At 45.7% G+C, this 17,051-nt stretch overlaps 1 long non-coding RNA gene and 1 pseudogene across 1 annotated transcript; both read right to left on the reverse strand.

The window, feature by feature from the left end:
- Positions 1-2,070: 2,070 nt before the first annotated feature.
- Positions 2,071-4,608, reverse strand: LOC119316028 (annotated as a pseudogene).
- Positions 4,609-6,599: 1,991 nt separating this feature from the next.
- LOC119318156 lies at positions 6,600-8,062 on the reverse strand. The gene is made up of 2 exons (XR_005153965.1): positions 7,485-8,062; positions 6,600-6,913 (listed from the first exon to the last, which is right to left on the reverse strand). It is a non-coding gene; the product is annotated as an uncharacterized LOC119318156 (long non-coding RNA).
- Between the last annotated feature and the right edge of the window lie 8,989 nt (positions 8,063-17,051).

Below are 17,051 nucleotides of genomic sequence, written 5' to 3' on the forward strand. Positions count from 1 at the left end.
TTTCCTGGCATGAGCGAAACGAAGCGCAAAGTTTGACCTCCACGACGACACAATGACCAGCAGGGTCCACCTCCATATCGCTAAAAGGGCATCTCCAACACCGACCTTGAACGCCCGCAAACGTCCGGATGGATGTGTCCAGGCAATACAAGGCATCCATTGTGTGTTCGAATTCTCGCAAAGTAAGAGGAGGTTTGCAGCACATTGGCCATGTACGTGTTGGATCTACCCAAATCCTCTCAGCGTGAAACGGGTGTCGTGCATTCATGTCGGTCAAGCCGCTCCAGAGCGGACGTGACTTGACGACATTGATGCCGTCCAGAGCGACGCGACCGGACGAGCGGTCGGTGTTGCTTTAATATCGACGCGGCGACGACCGAGAAGGCTACGTCAGCCGGTGCGCCACATTGAAGTCGACTGCTCGTCCATTCGCTTGGCGCGGCTATTTAAGCACGGCTCCAGCCCCATCCACATCATATCTTCTATTCTTTCCTCTCTTCTCACCGCCACTCCCTTCCTCTTAGCTGACCGCCGTTATAGCTCCTCTCTTCTCCGCGGTGATGACCAAGTCCTGGTTCCTCCCGTGCCTTGATTGGTTTCTTCCAAATCCGGATCATGGCCCCACCGACATAGCTCTCTGGGGCCATCGTTCTCCACATTTCCCGGCTCCTCAACGAAGGAGGAGATCATCCTCTCATCCGACAAGGAGGAGGAATACTAGCCTCACCTAGCGCTCCTCATTGAGTGGTCACTCAAGGATCGCGGTCTCGCGCCGCCCCTCCACCGTCTCAAGGTGGAGCTAGCATCACCGCTTGCCTGGCGCGTCAAGCAGGATCTCTCCCCAGCGCAACCGCGATGTCCAAATAGAACGATGCGTGAAGGGTGAGCCGGCGTTGCCACCGCACAGCCGGTACAACCGCGTCAACCAACCAACGTTACGGTCGCGCTGCGTCTTGTGTGACAAGGCCGTGAAGGAGGAGGTGCCCATCGTGAAGGTGCGCGGGCGCCTCCTCCACTATATTATTGGTCGTCCCGGCAGCTACCCGTCTTTGCGGAGCACGACATTGGCAGAGGAGGGTGCGGCATTCGCAAAGTCCGACGTCACGCCGGCCTCGGTTAGTGCGGACCCCGTCCTAGCGGAGGCATGGGCCCCAGACCGGTCCGTCACCACACAGAGACGTCTGTGCGGCGCCTACGCCACGTCGATGGGAGCTTACCAAGATAGAGGAGGAATCGTCGCTGAGCGACACCGCCTTACCTCCGGCAAGGGGAAGGGCAGGGCTCCCCGGTCAGGGTCGGCGTTGGCCGACGCGGACGCGCACAAGGCCCAGGAGGAAGCCGAGTGGCTCCTCGATGAGCGCCAGGCGGTGACCAGGCAAGGTTGTCGCGCCCCCGCGCCTTCCGCCGCTAGAAAGGCCTCGACGGCGGTTCCAACTCTGATGATTGCACGGACGGCAACAAAGGTGCCGCCGGCCAGGCATACGAGGTCACTGCCCGCTACAAATTACTTTAGGTTTTTGTTAAGTTTTAGTTGAACAGACGAAATACCGAACGGTTCATGTAAATTATCTCAAATTTTGTATGTTGCATGAGTACGTCTGCTTTAGGGTTTTTAAGTTTTATAGTTCAACATACGAAATACTGTCCAGTTTATGTAAATCATATTGGATTTTATGTAGGTCTGCATGATATTTGTCTGTCTCTAGTTTAATTTTTGTTTGTATTGCAGACGGAGGTTTGGGGTAATTTTCGTTTGTATTGCTGACAGAGGTTTTGGGCAAGTGCAGCTCCATATCGGTGTCCGTGGAAGCGTCAAAGTCGTGGATAAATACTATGTCTGTTTTGGGAGCCGGCATTGGAGATGTCATCGGTAATGTTAGCGATTTCACAACAAAAACAAGGAGCAAGCATTTGCCACGAATAACACATCCGAAACTTTCATTTGCCAAAATACTTCACACTAATGTCAAGAGTTACTCCTTATCCTCCTCGACTCAGTACAATCTCAAAACACAGATAATTGAAAAGATTGACTAAGTGACAATTAATCGATGCATACAACAACTCCTGTCAACTGCAGCTTGCAGCCCCTCAAGAAAAAAAAAACCCCGCAGCTTGCAGCTCAACGCAGTGCTTTGGCCAAGTAAAAAAATTCCCTAAACTTGGGAACTGAATCCGGACGAGCGAAGACAGCATCCCCTTGCTGAGTTTGTAGCTAAGCAACGACTTCTCCTTCAACGTCCACTCCTGGAGCATGCGTTTGCAATTCTCACACACTGGACTCTTATAAAGTTTTATGTCCTCGAGATTCACCGCTGCTTCCATCACATTCCTGGCAAAGCGCACGATATTTTCTTCTGCTTCAAACCTCCCATAGATTCTGAGTTCGGCAAGGTTGTGGTGCTTGAAATCAAATGCAGATGGTTCCCACTCTAGTCCCTTGTCCTTCTCCTCGCTAAAGGCATACTTTTTTCTCCGCTCCCCCGTTACCATTTCACATAAATGGTCCCGCACCTGCATTTGGTCAGGTCAGAGATTCTTAACTGGACCCAGCAGGTTTGAACTTCAAAGTGAGATAATAAAAATGAGAATCGAATAATCGGTACAAGAATTCACCAAGATGCGTAGTTCCTTAAGGGTGGGTGCACCTTGAAGTATGAACATTATCCAAGTTAGATCGCATTCTTCAGAAATGTTAATCAAATTCACAAGCCTTAGCTTGTGCAACACTGGTAACAATTGTCTTCGACCTTCTGGCTTGACCCAAATCTGCACAAGAGGGGGGAAATGCAGAATTATGTTAACCAAAAATAATGATTATAACCTCCACCCACCACGGACACCAAAACTTACGCACATCACTTACAACATTGAGAACCTTCACTAACCTTTTCACTTTTGAAGTTCAAATGCAGGTTGCTTATGGCGGTTTTACCCAGCAACTCACTTATCTTGAGCATCTTGTGCCAAGAAAAACCAGTATTAATGATGCTCACAGTCTGGAGCAGTGGGACATAGCCAAGACAGAAGGGGTCATCTTGAGATCAAAATATATTAAATTTCAATACTGTGAGTTTTGGTACCCACTTCAGATCAACCCTCTTAATAAGCACGCTACGGGCAATCACCAGTTCACTGAGTTGTGGGTGTTCCACTTCCAGCAAAGACTCAATGCCCATATCACAGTGGTAGAGGCAGAGGAACTCGAGTTGCTTGCATATACTGAAAATTTTGGGAAAGCCTGATTCTCCTAACCTCAAATTCTCTAGCGTGAGGCGTGCAAGACCACCAAATGCGTTTGGACACGAATCAAGGAATGACATGATCTGCCTCCCATGAGTGAGCAGGTCATTATTGGTAAAATTTGTGCGCGCCTTGGTCAAGATGGTAAACTCAACTGAAGCAACCTTGTGTGTTGCTATGGTGTTGGCAACAGTCTGACCAATGAAAGTGGACTCGTCTCCCAAGTAGAATTGCATGCGCAACAGGTGAATGGTGTGTGGACTTCCAGCCCTCTTTTCCAGTATGCTCCTGGCTGCTTCCAGCACGTTGGTATTGGCCCGAACTATATCATCTGAGGTTAACTTCCTACCTTCATGCTTGGGTTGAAAAGAAGCAACCATTGTAGCAATCTTTGAGAGTATAGCAGGGATCTGCTTCCAGCGTCTGGAGAGGATGGTGGCTCGTGCAGCATCAGCGATGTCAAGTCGCTCCACAATGTTGAGCAAAACGTCATCAGGCAACTTACTGAGCCTGTCAACTTGATTGTCCTCCTACATTTGATACGGAAACAAATCATAGTTGATTTCTTATATTAGTCTCATCACAGGTGCAGTTTTAATATTCTCCACAAACATAGACACAATTTTCATACTTCCCAAAGAAAGACGCAATTTTGATTGTACAATTTTTGTACTTGCCCACAAAAGGATGCAATTTTGATTATACAGTTTTTATACTTTGGACAAAAAAGCCCCACAAATTTGACTATATACTTTCAAGGGACTGAGGCAATTTTGATATATTTTCCAACCAAAAAGGTTAAATTCGACCACGAATTCTGATCATGCGCTGACTTTGTAAGAGCTCCACCTAATAAAGGAAAAGAAAGGAACAGGAGGACTTTCCTATTTGATGACGAAACCCTGCTAGGGTGGGCGGCGTGGTAGGGATCACCGTTATGTTTTTCTTTTGAGGGGTCACCGTTATGTGTACTGTGGCCTGCGATCGAGGAAGAATGGTGTCACGGATGGGCTAAGGCCCAACCCGCGATTGCAGTCTCTTTCGAAAAAAAAAAAGCTTCTGATTCGTGCCATCGTGCCCGAGCTTCTCAGACGTTCCCTTCAGGACCCAACCTTGTGGTAACTACTAAAAGACTAAGCAATATATGCTAAACGAGTTCAGCCTAGCTCACGGGTACGTGGCTGCAGTGCGCAAACAAAAGAATTCACCTGTCATTCACCATCTCTCTCCACCGGCAGACATCATTCGCCACCTCCTAGTCGGTCCGTGCCATGGCGTCACCTCTGGCACTCGATAGTCGACGGCGCCCGCAAAACATCTCCGGTGCGTGACCTCTATCCTCGTGCACATATACTTTTGCCTCATAGCCGACTCTCAAACCCGTGTAATTTGGATGTGCAACACGAGAGAGAGACTGATTAACCCATGGTATTCTTCTAGCCAAACCACTTCGTAAATGCTTAAGAAACTTCACATAAGAAAAATACATATACAAAAAGAATGCCACTACACAATACGACAGTGGCGGACCCAGAAAAAAACTGGAGGGTGTGCACACTTCAAAAAAAAATCTGCATAATCTAAGTGTCATATCATGTATGGCAAAAAAGTAACACAAATAGCTCAATCAAGTCTCACAATATTATGTCTCAGAAAATAATTTCAAATTTGCAAAATTACAAAACAAAGTCTTACATGAAAGATACACAAGAATAACTTCGTTTTGCCCTTCAACTGCAACCTTCTTTATTTGACCTCATGTTTTCAACAAAATGGACATAATACTACCAATCCTCTTTGTCTTGAGTTATGCAAGTACAACAAAACAAGAAGTAAGAGGCCTACAATTACAACAAAACGGTAACGATTGTTTTGTTCAAATGATAAATAGTTTTTATGTCTTTAAACGAACAAGAATGTGGGTTTAAATGGGTTGCAATGTCCTATTTCCACAGCGGGCGGCTGATGCGGGTGATCCATGCATCCAGCTGGTCGATGGAAAGCGTTTCGGGGCGGACGGTCGGTGGAGAAAGGAGGGGAAGGGACCGGGCGACAAGGCGAGCGGGCGAGCGGAGGGAAGCACGGGGAGCGGCGATGTTCGAAGTGCAGACGAGCAGTCAAGATGAGTGATTAGGTTTGGATGGCTGGCTCCCGCATTCGTGTCCGTGGACTGTCCCCATTTGTCTGTGGACGGATGCGGGAGAAAAATTGTGGGTCAACGTTGGAAATATCAAATCTTGTTATACCTAGCTTTTCTTTCCCCTCTTGAAAGGCAACTAGGGAAAGCCTTCCTCCTCTTGATCTTCACCGGTGAGTCCGTCGATTCGCCTTCTCTCTGCTGCCGCTCCGGCGGCTGGTGGCGGGGAGGGGATTTCTGGTGTGTCGAATCCGACTAGTAGATAGGTGTCAAGTTCTTCATATCTATTCAAGGATTCAACGGCGACGACTGCGGTTCCCGGGCGCTGGTCCTCAAGGGTGACTTCCTGGCACGTGCGCACAAAGACTTCCCGGCTGTCATCGACAAGGTCAGGCCGGCTCCGGTAGGGGAGCGAAGACAGCGGCGCGTCGGCGGCTCGTTCTGGCGGTGGCAATGGTCATTCGGTGGTCCATGGACCTTGATGTAATTTTTATTATCCTAGAGGTGTTTTGTACTGTGAACCTTTATAGTTGATTTGATCCTTTTCGCAGAAAAAACGTTGAAAATATCACGTGGTAGATGGAAGTTGTCTCAAAAAAATAACGTGGCAGACCAAAGAGTCCGATTTTTTTTTCCCTTTTTTCTGTTTGCAATCTGCACGAAGTCGCCGCTAGAGTTTCCATCGAGTTGATCGATGGAATTGATCTACTAGCTAGCTTCTACCGGGCTCATGTATGTACAAGAGTCTTTGGCTGGACACACACACGTAGTGGTGCTAGTAGAAAAAACAGTCCAGCTGCTTCTATGGTTTGCTAGGTTTGCATGTACGTGTACAGCTTCAGGTGAATTAGTTCTAGTACTGTAAAACCAACAAAATCAGGAAAAGATGACATGTAGTGAAAAAAATCTGTAAAATGCTGGGTGTGCCACGGCACACCCGGCACTCAGCCCGGGCGTTCGGTCTTTTCGGTTTGTTCAGTCCAGTCTTTTTGGTCTTCTAATAATTCGGTCTTTCATAATTGAGGACCGAAATAATTTCGGTCTTTTCGGTTCTTAACTATTCGGTCTTCGGTCTTTACAATTCGGTCTTCGGTCCCGACCAAACAGACCAAATTAATTAGTACAACTCAGATTCATGATACTTCCAGTACAATTCTATGTCTATATTTTACAGGAAATAACAAGATTCATATCTGACACGAAGTAAGAAGATTTATGATTTATGTTCCAGCAACAAGATTCATGTATGCATATCATTTATATTTGACAGAAAGTAAGAAGTTAAAAAGCAACAACATTTACATTTGACAAAAAGTGAGAAGACAACAAGCAACACCATTTATATTTGACACAAAGTAATAAGACCACAAGCAACAACAGCCCATGGAATATTGGAATCGACAAGCAGCAAACAGCAGACAACCATCACTTAGTACTTGATAACATAGTACTTGACATCAAACAAATCAATTTCGGCACCACCATGGACCTTGTGCTTTCCCTTCACCTTGTCCCCAAATTCTTCAATTGTCTCTGCAACAAGTCAAGTATTCAGTAAAATTTCATAATCTTAGTGTTGGTAACATCTTCTGCTAGTTCATGGAAAAGTTGGTTGATTTCTAGCATGCGAGGAGAGTGCTGGAGTGGAGTGTGTTTGGTTGATGAAAAATGGAGAGTTCTGGAGTGGAGTATGTTTGGTTGATGACAAATGCAATCAGTACCTACTACAGGTTTGAAGATTACTACAAGATGAGGAACAAACAATCAAACAAATTACTATGTGTGCATCATGATGTTCAGATTCAGATTCGGCTATATATCTACAAAAGAGAAAAAAGATACTCGCTATTAGAGCAGATAGCAACAATACAATTTGACAATGATATAAACTAAAAAGAACTAGCCACATAAACATAATAGGACATGGATTTAGATGGCTATTATGCTGGGTGTGCTCACATGATTAGTTTCACAACATGAAGGATAGTGGGTTCTGATGACAGATATAACAAATTAGCTGCAGCTAACATTGGAAGGCATGTACCTAATTTGTTTTCATGGGAATCACAGATGATGTACATAGAGACATGAAGTAGATGCTCACCTTCAGCTGCGATGTGAAGAAATGAAGGAGGGCAGTAGGCAGCGAGCCGACGAACAGAGTTGAAGAAGACGGGTGTTGATGAGTGGTGATGGACTGCAGCTGCTGAACCAGTCATCGGAGCACGGAGCACCGGCGGTGGACGGCCGTGTCGCGGGCGGTGGAGCAACTGACGGGGGCTCGGGGATGGCGGCGCGGGGCGCCAGTCTCAACTGGTTGGGGCCTTGGCTCGGGGTGTCGATCTTCATCGGTCAGGGGCGCACCGCGCGCCTCGATGCGGCGGTCGTCACCGGCGGCGGACGGCCGTGTCGTCGGTAGTGGAGCGACTGACGGAGGGTCGAGGATGGCGGCATGGGGCGCCGGTCTCCACTGGTTGCGGTCAGGGTTCGGGGCGCTGATCTTCGTCGGCATGGGCACGCCGCACGCCTCGATGCGGCGGCCATCACCGGCTCACATCTCATGGGCATGGGGCGTCGGGCCACAGCGGTGGGCGACGGGCGGCGGCTAGGGTTCCTAGTGGGAGAGGATAAGAGGAATGGGAGTGAATTGGCTGCCGGATGCGTTCCTGTGAACCGTGATGTGAGGAGGAGGACGTGTACTCGTGTTGTGTGTGACCATTGGGCTGGCCACATGGGCCTCTTGCGTATGGGCTATTCGGTCTATATGGTCTATTCGGTCCTAGAGACCTCTAGGACCGATAAGACGGTAACTAATTCGGTCTTCTACTTATGCAGACCGTATTTTATTCGGTCTTTTTTAATTCGGTCTTTTCGGGTTCGGTCTTGGTCTTTTCGGTTTCGGTCTTCGGTCTTCGGTTTTTATGCCCGGGGTGACCTGACACACCCTCTAGGTCCGCCAATGCAATACGACACAGTTACTGTGCTGATATCACAATTCCATCATGATCATGCGTGTCAACAGCTATGAGACAAATCATAAGGCGAATATGGTGTTGAACTTCAAGACCACCAGGGAACTTTCGTTCTCTACTTTTTTTCGTTAGAAAATTTATACGCATATGCTCTCGACTTTTTAATTAAGCATTTGTGGCCATAAGTCTCACCAGTTTAAGATGACTTGTTTATTTAGGCATGGAAGGCATTAGCGTAGGCCTCGGTGGTGAATTACTTGAGTGAAGTGTTTCCAGCATGTGTTATCATGCTTATTTTTTTCCTTTCGAGGAGAAAGGCAAGAGCTCTAATGAATTCATTAAGAGAGGAAAACAAATATAGAGTGACCCATATTATGAGGGAAACTAAGCCGAAAAAGACACGATCGAAAAGAGTCAACAATGCAAAATCCGAAAAAGAGAAAAAAAAGACAACAATGCATGCATCAGCCAACTCAAAATTCCACTACCAACATGCCCAGAACCCAAAGATGAGCGGGCCCTTTCGAGACGCCTTTAAGAAGGAAAACAACATCCAAGGACACCATCGTCGCGAGCATCGACCCACATTGAAGACTTAAGCTTTCGCCCAGAGCTACCCACAACAGTGTTGTCAATCTGTCATGCTTACAAAATGCAATTTTATTGTTGATATTATTGATGTTGGTTGATTCTTTGAACAAGTCCACCTTGCGCATAGGAAATAAACGGTGCGAGTCTGCTCACAAACTATTGTTGGTAAATTTGAAGTTTCACTAGCTTATATAATCCCACTTTATTCATCTAACTCAAGAGTTAAGTAACTTTTTCTTCATTCATCTTTGCATAGCCTTCAGTTAAGTATAGGAAGGTTTATAACGGGCGCCCCATTGTATTTTTTCTTACTATTGAACAGTAGTACTGAAGGTTCATGATTGTCCATTAAGGCATTAACACAGCTACATTTTCCTTGGACTGTAAACCGCAATACCAAATAATTTAACCTGATGAGCGATGATGGGTCACGAACTAACATCTTAAACACATTCAATAAAAAAATCCTTTGCTGAGAAGGAAAAACAGAAAACCTAGTGATGATTCTGCATAGCAACATTAATGCTTATGGTTTAATTTGATCAAAGAGATGACCATAGCATGCGTGTAGTTAAGCGTAGAAAAAAAAGGCTATACGGAACCATCAATCCGTACATGACATGTTTCGGAGACAACGAGGACAACATAAAGATTTATGTATCATAAAGAAGGGTTTCCAACACCGCACCAACCATGCTAACATATTGGTCGCTAACAGATAGGGAAGCTACTACCTCCGTCCAAATATATAGGGCCTTATGTTTTTTGAGGTTGCTTTTGACCATTGATAAAATTACTAATATATGAGATGTATAATATAAAAATTATATCTTTAGAAACTCCTTTCACATAAGAATTTGATGCTACACATTTTTTTTTCTGTAACTTGCACAAAATATATTGTTGCTTTAACTAGTGGTCGAAGGAAAGCTCAGAAAAGCGTATCCGGCCCGATATATTTAGATGGAGGGAGTACACGGTTGGAAGCTTGGAGACAAGAGGCAGCAGCAAACAATCGCCAGAGGACTCCTTTCGCCGAGTGAGTTGCTGAAGTTGAGAGAGCGCCCTTGCGCCATGAGGCCGATGATGGGCGTAGAGCACACCATGTCCCTTGGCTATCGTCCATGAGGAACATGGATATAGCGAAGTGATCTTATCTGTTGAGTGATCTTATCTGTCATCTGATAGCGAAGTGGTTGTCTGGCACTAGCTTACCAATGCCGCAATTACGTCAGCACCTTCTTGAGGTGAGCACCTTAGGCCGAGAGATACAAGTCACCTTGCACCTGGTTGTGCAGTTCGTCGGTGAGGCACGACGGTTGTGGACGAAGAGGCTTTTGCCGGAGGTCAAACATCATGGCAGCAAGATCCATGATCTCGCCCATGAGCTCCATGGAGACGTACGTGGTGTAAAGCCAAGATTTCACCGTGGCATGGCCAACTAGAGCTCACCATTGCCCAGTTCGACGCACATGTCTGATGACTTTGACAGCCATGATTAATCTCAGGGTGAAATCCTGGCTATATATACACCATCTCCATGGAGCTCTTGTTCTTTCGAACCATGCAGGAGAGCTGCATGTAGTACTTCATCGAGCTCCTCGGCACGATCATGAATCCTGCCGTCACAGAACTTGTGGACTTGTACTCATCCTCGAATGGTTCTATATATAGAAGTACATAGAGAGTGGGTGAGGATAATACACACGCACACAAACCTAACTTGGTCCAAATCCTACTCTCCAGGAATGACTCCATACGTGCCATGCATGGATAAGATCGTAAGGAAGAGTGATCCCTTCCTGAAGAATTTGTTAATAACATTCTTGGATGGAGTATTAGAAGAAGAACAATTACTCAAATGCAACGAGTGAATAGCAAAAAACTACGTCATCGTTCCAAAAAACTACCGCTTTTTTAATCTTTTCAAAAAGCTATCACAAAATTGTTTTGCTGTTACAAAAAACTACCATGTCGCACTGATGACTACTTTGGTTAACTTTAAACGTTATTATGACAGCTTGGGTCCACTTGTCAGGTTGACCGTTTGATTTGACTATTAGTTTGACCATTGACAGATTATGATAGGTGGGGCCTAAGTATTTTTTAGCAAACAGGTCCCTGAAACAAAATATAAAAGCAATCGGGTCCCTTTTTTTATAAAAAAAACAGTCCCGTCCTCCCGGGAGCTCGTCGCCGGAGCCGGCCAGCACCACGCCGGCGAGCTCGTCAAGGCCATCCAGCTCTGGCCGTGGCCGGCGGGAAGCAGCAGCCGCCGCGGGCTGGAACCGCCCGAGCTCCCTAGCTGCTCCCCGCCCGTGCTCGAGCTCATGGCCAGCGGCGGGGCGGAGCTAAGCAGGCGGCGGCGCGTCCATGGCATGGTGGTGGTCGGCCCTGGCGGCGGAGGCCGTGGCTGCGCCGGCCGTGGTGGTGGCCGGCCCGGAGGCGCTCCCCATGGCATGGTGGTGGTCGCCCGTGGCTGCGCCGGCCGTGGTGGTGGCCGGCCCAGAGGCGCTCCCCGTGGCGTGGTGGTGGCTGGACCAGGCGGCGGCGGCTGCCGTGGCGCTCGGGATTTTGAGAGATAAGGGAGAGACAGGGGGGAGAAGAGAGATAAGGGAGCGAGAGAGCACTTACATGTGGGACACAGCTGTAAGTTAACGGTCAAACAAACAGTCAACAAACAGTCTGTTTAGTAGCGGGCCCGACCTGTCATAAACGGGATTAATTCTAGGTTAGATGGTCATTTGGATTTTTTGGAATAGCAGAACAATTTTATGGTAGCTTTTTGAAAAGATTAAAAAAGCGGTAGTTTTTTGAAACGATGACCCGTAATGTGGTACTCCCTCCGTTTCTAAATATAAGTCTTTTTAGAGATTCTAATAAGAGTCTATATATGGAGCAAAACGAGTGAATGTACACTCTAAACTATGTCCATATACATCTGTATGTAGTCCATAGTGAAATCTCAAAAAAGACTTATATTTAGGAACTGAGGGAGTAGTTTATGTTCAATACCATTATTGAAAGCTTGGATCTAAGGGAGATAAAGCTTTCTGGTAGAAAGTTTACCTGGGCTAATGCTCTACCAAACCCAACTTATGAAAAACTTGATCGAGTTCTTGCAAGCGTGGAGTGGGAACAAAAGTTCCCTCTGGTTACGATGCAAACTCTATCGAGGGGAATATCCGATCACACACCCTTGTTCGTAGACTCAGGGGAGCCGAACCACGTGGGTAACAAGAACACCTTTTCTTTCGAGATGTCATGGTTCGAACGCGAGGGGTTCTTGGATTTGATTGCCAGGGAATGGGGTAGAGGTGCAGAAGGCACGACTGCGATCGAGCATTGGCAGAATAAGATAAGGCATTTGAGAAGTTTCTTGCGGGGTTGTGCTAAGCACCTTAGTGGTGTGTATAAAATTGAAAAGGATAGACTCCTTTCTCTTATACAGGCCCTGGACATAAAGGCCAAATCCACAATTTTACTGCCAGCTGAGCTTCAGGTTAAAACTGAGGCGGAGAAGAGGTTGAAAGAACTGCTCCGCGAAGAAGAATTGAAGTGGGCTTTGCGTGCTAAAGTCCGCAAAGTAGTCCAAGGGGATGCGAATACTCAATTCTTTCATTTGATAGCTAATGGTAAGCACAGAAAGAAGCGTATCTTTCAGCTTGAACAAGATGAGGGCACTATTTTAGGACAGGATAACCTAAAAACATATATTACCAAGTATTATAAGCAGTTATTTGGACCTCCGGAGGATAATTGTGTGTCCCTCGACGAGTCCAGGACTGAGGATGTGCCTCAGTTATCGGCTGCCGAAAACGATATTCTGGTTGCCCCGTTCTCAGAGAAGGAGGTGTTTGATGCTATTGCACAGATGAAAAACAATAAGGCTCCCGGTCCGGATGGATTCCCGGCCGAGTTCTATAAAAAGTGCTGGCACATTATTAAGGGAGATTTGCTACCTATGTACAATGATCTGTTCTCTGGACAGCTTCAATTATTTCACTTGAATTTTGAAACTATCACGCTGCTTCCTAAGAAAACGGATGCTGTGAGAATTGGGCAATTCAGGCCGATCTGTCTCCTCAATGTTAGTTTCAAAATTTTCACCAAGGTCGGGACTAATAGGCTCACACAGATTGCGCATTCTGTGGTACAACAGTCTCAAACTGCTTTCATACTGGACAGAAATATCCTTGAAGGGGTAGTCGTCTTGCATGGAAAACTCCATGAAATCCACTCCAAAAAGTTAGATGGAGTAATTTTTAAGGTGGATATCGAGAAAGCGTACGATAAGGTCAAATGGCCATTCCTCCAACAGTCATTGCGTATGAAAGGATTTGATGAAGCCTGGCGCCGCCAGGTTGAATCATTTACGCAAAAAGGTAGTGTGGGAATTAAAGTTAATGATGACATAGGTCATTACTTTCAGACACATAAAGGCCTAAGACAAGGAGATCCGATGTCCCCTATCTTGTTTAATATTGTGGTGGATATGTTAGCAATTTTGATAGGAAGGGCTAAGAAACATGGTCAAGTAGGTGGTTTGATACCTCATCTGGTTGATGGAGGTGTATCCATCCTTCAGTACGCTGATGATACAATTATCTTTATGGAGCATGACTTGGCCAAGGCGAGAAATATGAAGCTTGTGTTATTCCTATTTGAACAATTGACCGGGTTAAAGATCAACTTTTATAAGAGCGAGCTGTTTTGTTTTGGTAGAGCCAAAGACGAACAGGAGGCTTATAGGCAATTGTTTGGGTGCGAATTGGGAGAGTTACCCTTCTCTTACCTAGGTATTCCCATCCACCATCATAGGCTGACAAACAGAGAGTGGAAGTGCATCGAGGACCGATTTGAGAAGAACCTGAGTTGCTGGAAGGGTAAGCTCATGTCATACGGAGGCCGATTAATCCTGATAAATTCGATGCTCACAAGCATGCCTATGTTTCTCCTATCGTTCTTTGAGGTACCGTTGATGTTAGGAAGAGACTGGACTTTTATCGACCGCGTTTCTTTTGGCAGGGTGGTGAGCTTAAAAGAAAATATCGGCTTGCTAAATGGGATATCATCTGTAGACCGAAAGACCAAGGGGGCCTCGGTATTGAGAACCTAGAAGTTAAGAACAGATGCCTTCTTAGCAAGTGGCTGTGGAAGCACTACTAGGAAAAACCCTAGCAGTAGCACTGGTTTTGTGCTCAATAGTAGCGCGAGTAGGCGCGCTACTAATAAGGCGCTACAGCTATTGCTTAGCAGTAACGCGTGCCGCACACGCTACTGCTAGGACAAATAGCTGCAGCGCTTGTTCACTCCCACGCTACTGCTAATGTAACTACTGGCAGCGTGTTTTCTTTCCATCGCTACTAGTATTGTTTTTTATTTTTTTATTTTTAGTGTATTTATGCGCCATCATACAAATATTGGTACAATACCAGTTATGAGGTTTACATCATTATGTCCATAACAGTGTGTCAAATGAAGGTGGATTAGGTTCAAGTGGAGGCAATATGTGGTGCATGTCAAAAGTATACTACTAATCCAAACTTGATCTAGTTTGGACTAGTAGTACTTTCGATGTGCACCACATGTTGCCTCCACTTGAATCTAATCCGCCAGCACAAGCTATTTAATCATCATCATAATCATTACCACCAACAATATTTATTTAATCACCACTAACACTAGCTAATAATAATCATCAGTCATTACCACCAACACTAGCTATTTTATCATCATAGTAATAGTGTAGCACATCATCATCCTCAAACTCATTTCTAGCTAATCACACCTGCTGCTCTCTCTTAGGTAAAACAATATAAAACATGTGTAGCTCTCCTCCTTGATCGAGTTGGAGCATGCAGATGAACCTGTCTCCTAATTTTGGGTAGCACATCTGTTTGCTGCCCCCTAGTACTTGTCTGCGCTCCCCCATCACATATCTGGTCCAGTCTTGCACTATTAAGCATTCATCGCTGATCTTGAATGCACTAAAGTAACATGTAGGATATCTTGGCCGTAAGCTAATAATACTCATGGTACCTTTAGTCTCGATCCCATAAGGCACAACATTCATCGGGAGTCCTTGTTGAAGAACATCGTATGGTCACATACTTAGCAATGAAGTTCGGTTTCACAAATAATGTATGGAAAAGATGCACTGAGGACAAATAGTAAAAATCTTACCATCCTTCCTAAATAGATGTGACCGTAGTTCATTACGAACACTATTGGTCGCACGTTTTCAGTACTAAGATTTCTAAGTCCAGGAAGAAAATTTGTCTTGACAGTATCAAGATCCTCAAGCCATGAAATATAATGACTTAGCTCCTCGCAGTTTAGTTCAGCCCCGGGACAGTAGTATGTCCTGTCTACCAAGCGCTGGACATGTTTGCTTGCACCGAAATAAGCTAACAATACAAATTAGTTGTCAACTATTTTTGAATAAACAATATTAAAGACATAAATATGGTTGAGAAACTTACATAATAGTGTAACTGCAGGCGTCTGTACATCGACCCAGATGTCGGTATTACCTTCAATATCATCTTCCGGACGAATATCAAAGGTGATAACCATATCAGGCTCAAATTCATAAGTCTTGCATAGTGCTCGCCATGTTTTGCATCCAAAATAGGTGTAGTCGTCTGAATTGTATAATTTTGCGTGGAAAATATAACCATGCTCGGTCTTCAAGTAAACTTTTTTTACCTCCATAGCATGACTGAAACCTATCTTATCCAATACAAAAACTCTTGCATGGCAGGGGATACGCTAGTAGAATAGTAAAAAAATATAAGTTGAAGCAAATGAAGCAGATGTCATGCTTAATTACGAAAAAAGACTTGTCTTTGTGACTTACTGTATCCACTTCGAAGTTCACGTCCAGCTTGATGCCGAAGCGCCTATCATCATCTAGGAAGATTCCGTCGCACAGGCCGCACTCGTCTTCGCAGTATTTGCAAATACCGAAATCCTTTTTGTCGTCAGACATTTCCTATGTTCATAGTTAAAACATTAATTGAAAATCGATAGAAGACAACTACCAGGATACTCAACACACAAATCCGGGGCACTCGATATTTCCTACATATTCTGGCAAAATTCATGCCAAAATTCACGAAAAAATCCGGCATGACCTTTGCTAAAATAGGACATATCGAGCGCCTGAAATTTGCCGGAACGGAAATGAATCAACACTCCGGCAAAACATAGGCCACTCAGAGGTGTAACCTGCAAACATGATCAACCACTTGGATATTGAGCAACACAAGATATACATTTCAAAATATCTTATAGGACTCAAATTAGCATGCATTCAATAAGCAAAAGTAAATCATCTCATGCATCCGTACATCGTCGAATATTATCACTAATACACCCCGAATAGTGTCATACATATAACATCACTAGTACAACTAAAACCCTAGCACACGACGGGTATCGGCGCGGGCGGTGGACACCCATAGAGAAGGAACCATCACGGGATCATAGCCCCAGTGAGATCCCTGGAGAACCTGCCAGGTATTGGAGAACCTGTGCTCCAACGCAAACAAGTAGCGATGGACGTGCGCGTCCTCCTCACTGACACGGTGACGCACCACCTGCGCGGAGTCCTCGAGCCTCTGGACCGTCACTGGCCCACGCGACCGCCACCAAAGAAGGTTCGGGTCAACGACAGGCTGACTCCTCACCAACCTGCGCCCCCCGGTAGGTAGCGCCTCCCAGTACCACCCCGGCGGAGCCCAGTCCCGGACATGGCCCATCTGGTCAAGCAGGTGCCGTCCTTCACCGACTCGACGACGAGGATGCGGGATAGGCATCGTCCACGTCGATGCGGGAAAATTGCTTTAACTAAAAAAATAGCAACAAGTTCTTACTAACTAGTTCTATTAATTCAACTAGTTCTTACTAAAAATAAACTTACTATAAATAAAAAAATTCTAGTACCTAATTAGTACCTAGGAACTACTGCCCTAATTACCATCTAATTTGATGGAGGTAGAAACCCTAGGCAGAGGTAGGGGAGAGAGAGGAGCAGGCGTGCTCACCTCGGGTGCCTGCGACGAGGAAGGGGCAGGCGGCGTCGAGGTCGTGGTCGGGGCTCC

This window comes from Triticum dicoccoides, chromosome 6A (genome assembly GCF_002162155.2).
Source record: "Triticum dicoccoides isolate Atlit2015 ecotype Zavitan chromosome 6A, WEW_v2.0, whole genome shotgun sequence".
Taxonomy (NCBI): Eukaryota; Viridiplantae; Streptophyta; class Magnoliopsida; order Poales; family Poaceae; genus Triticum; species Triticum dicoccoides.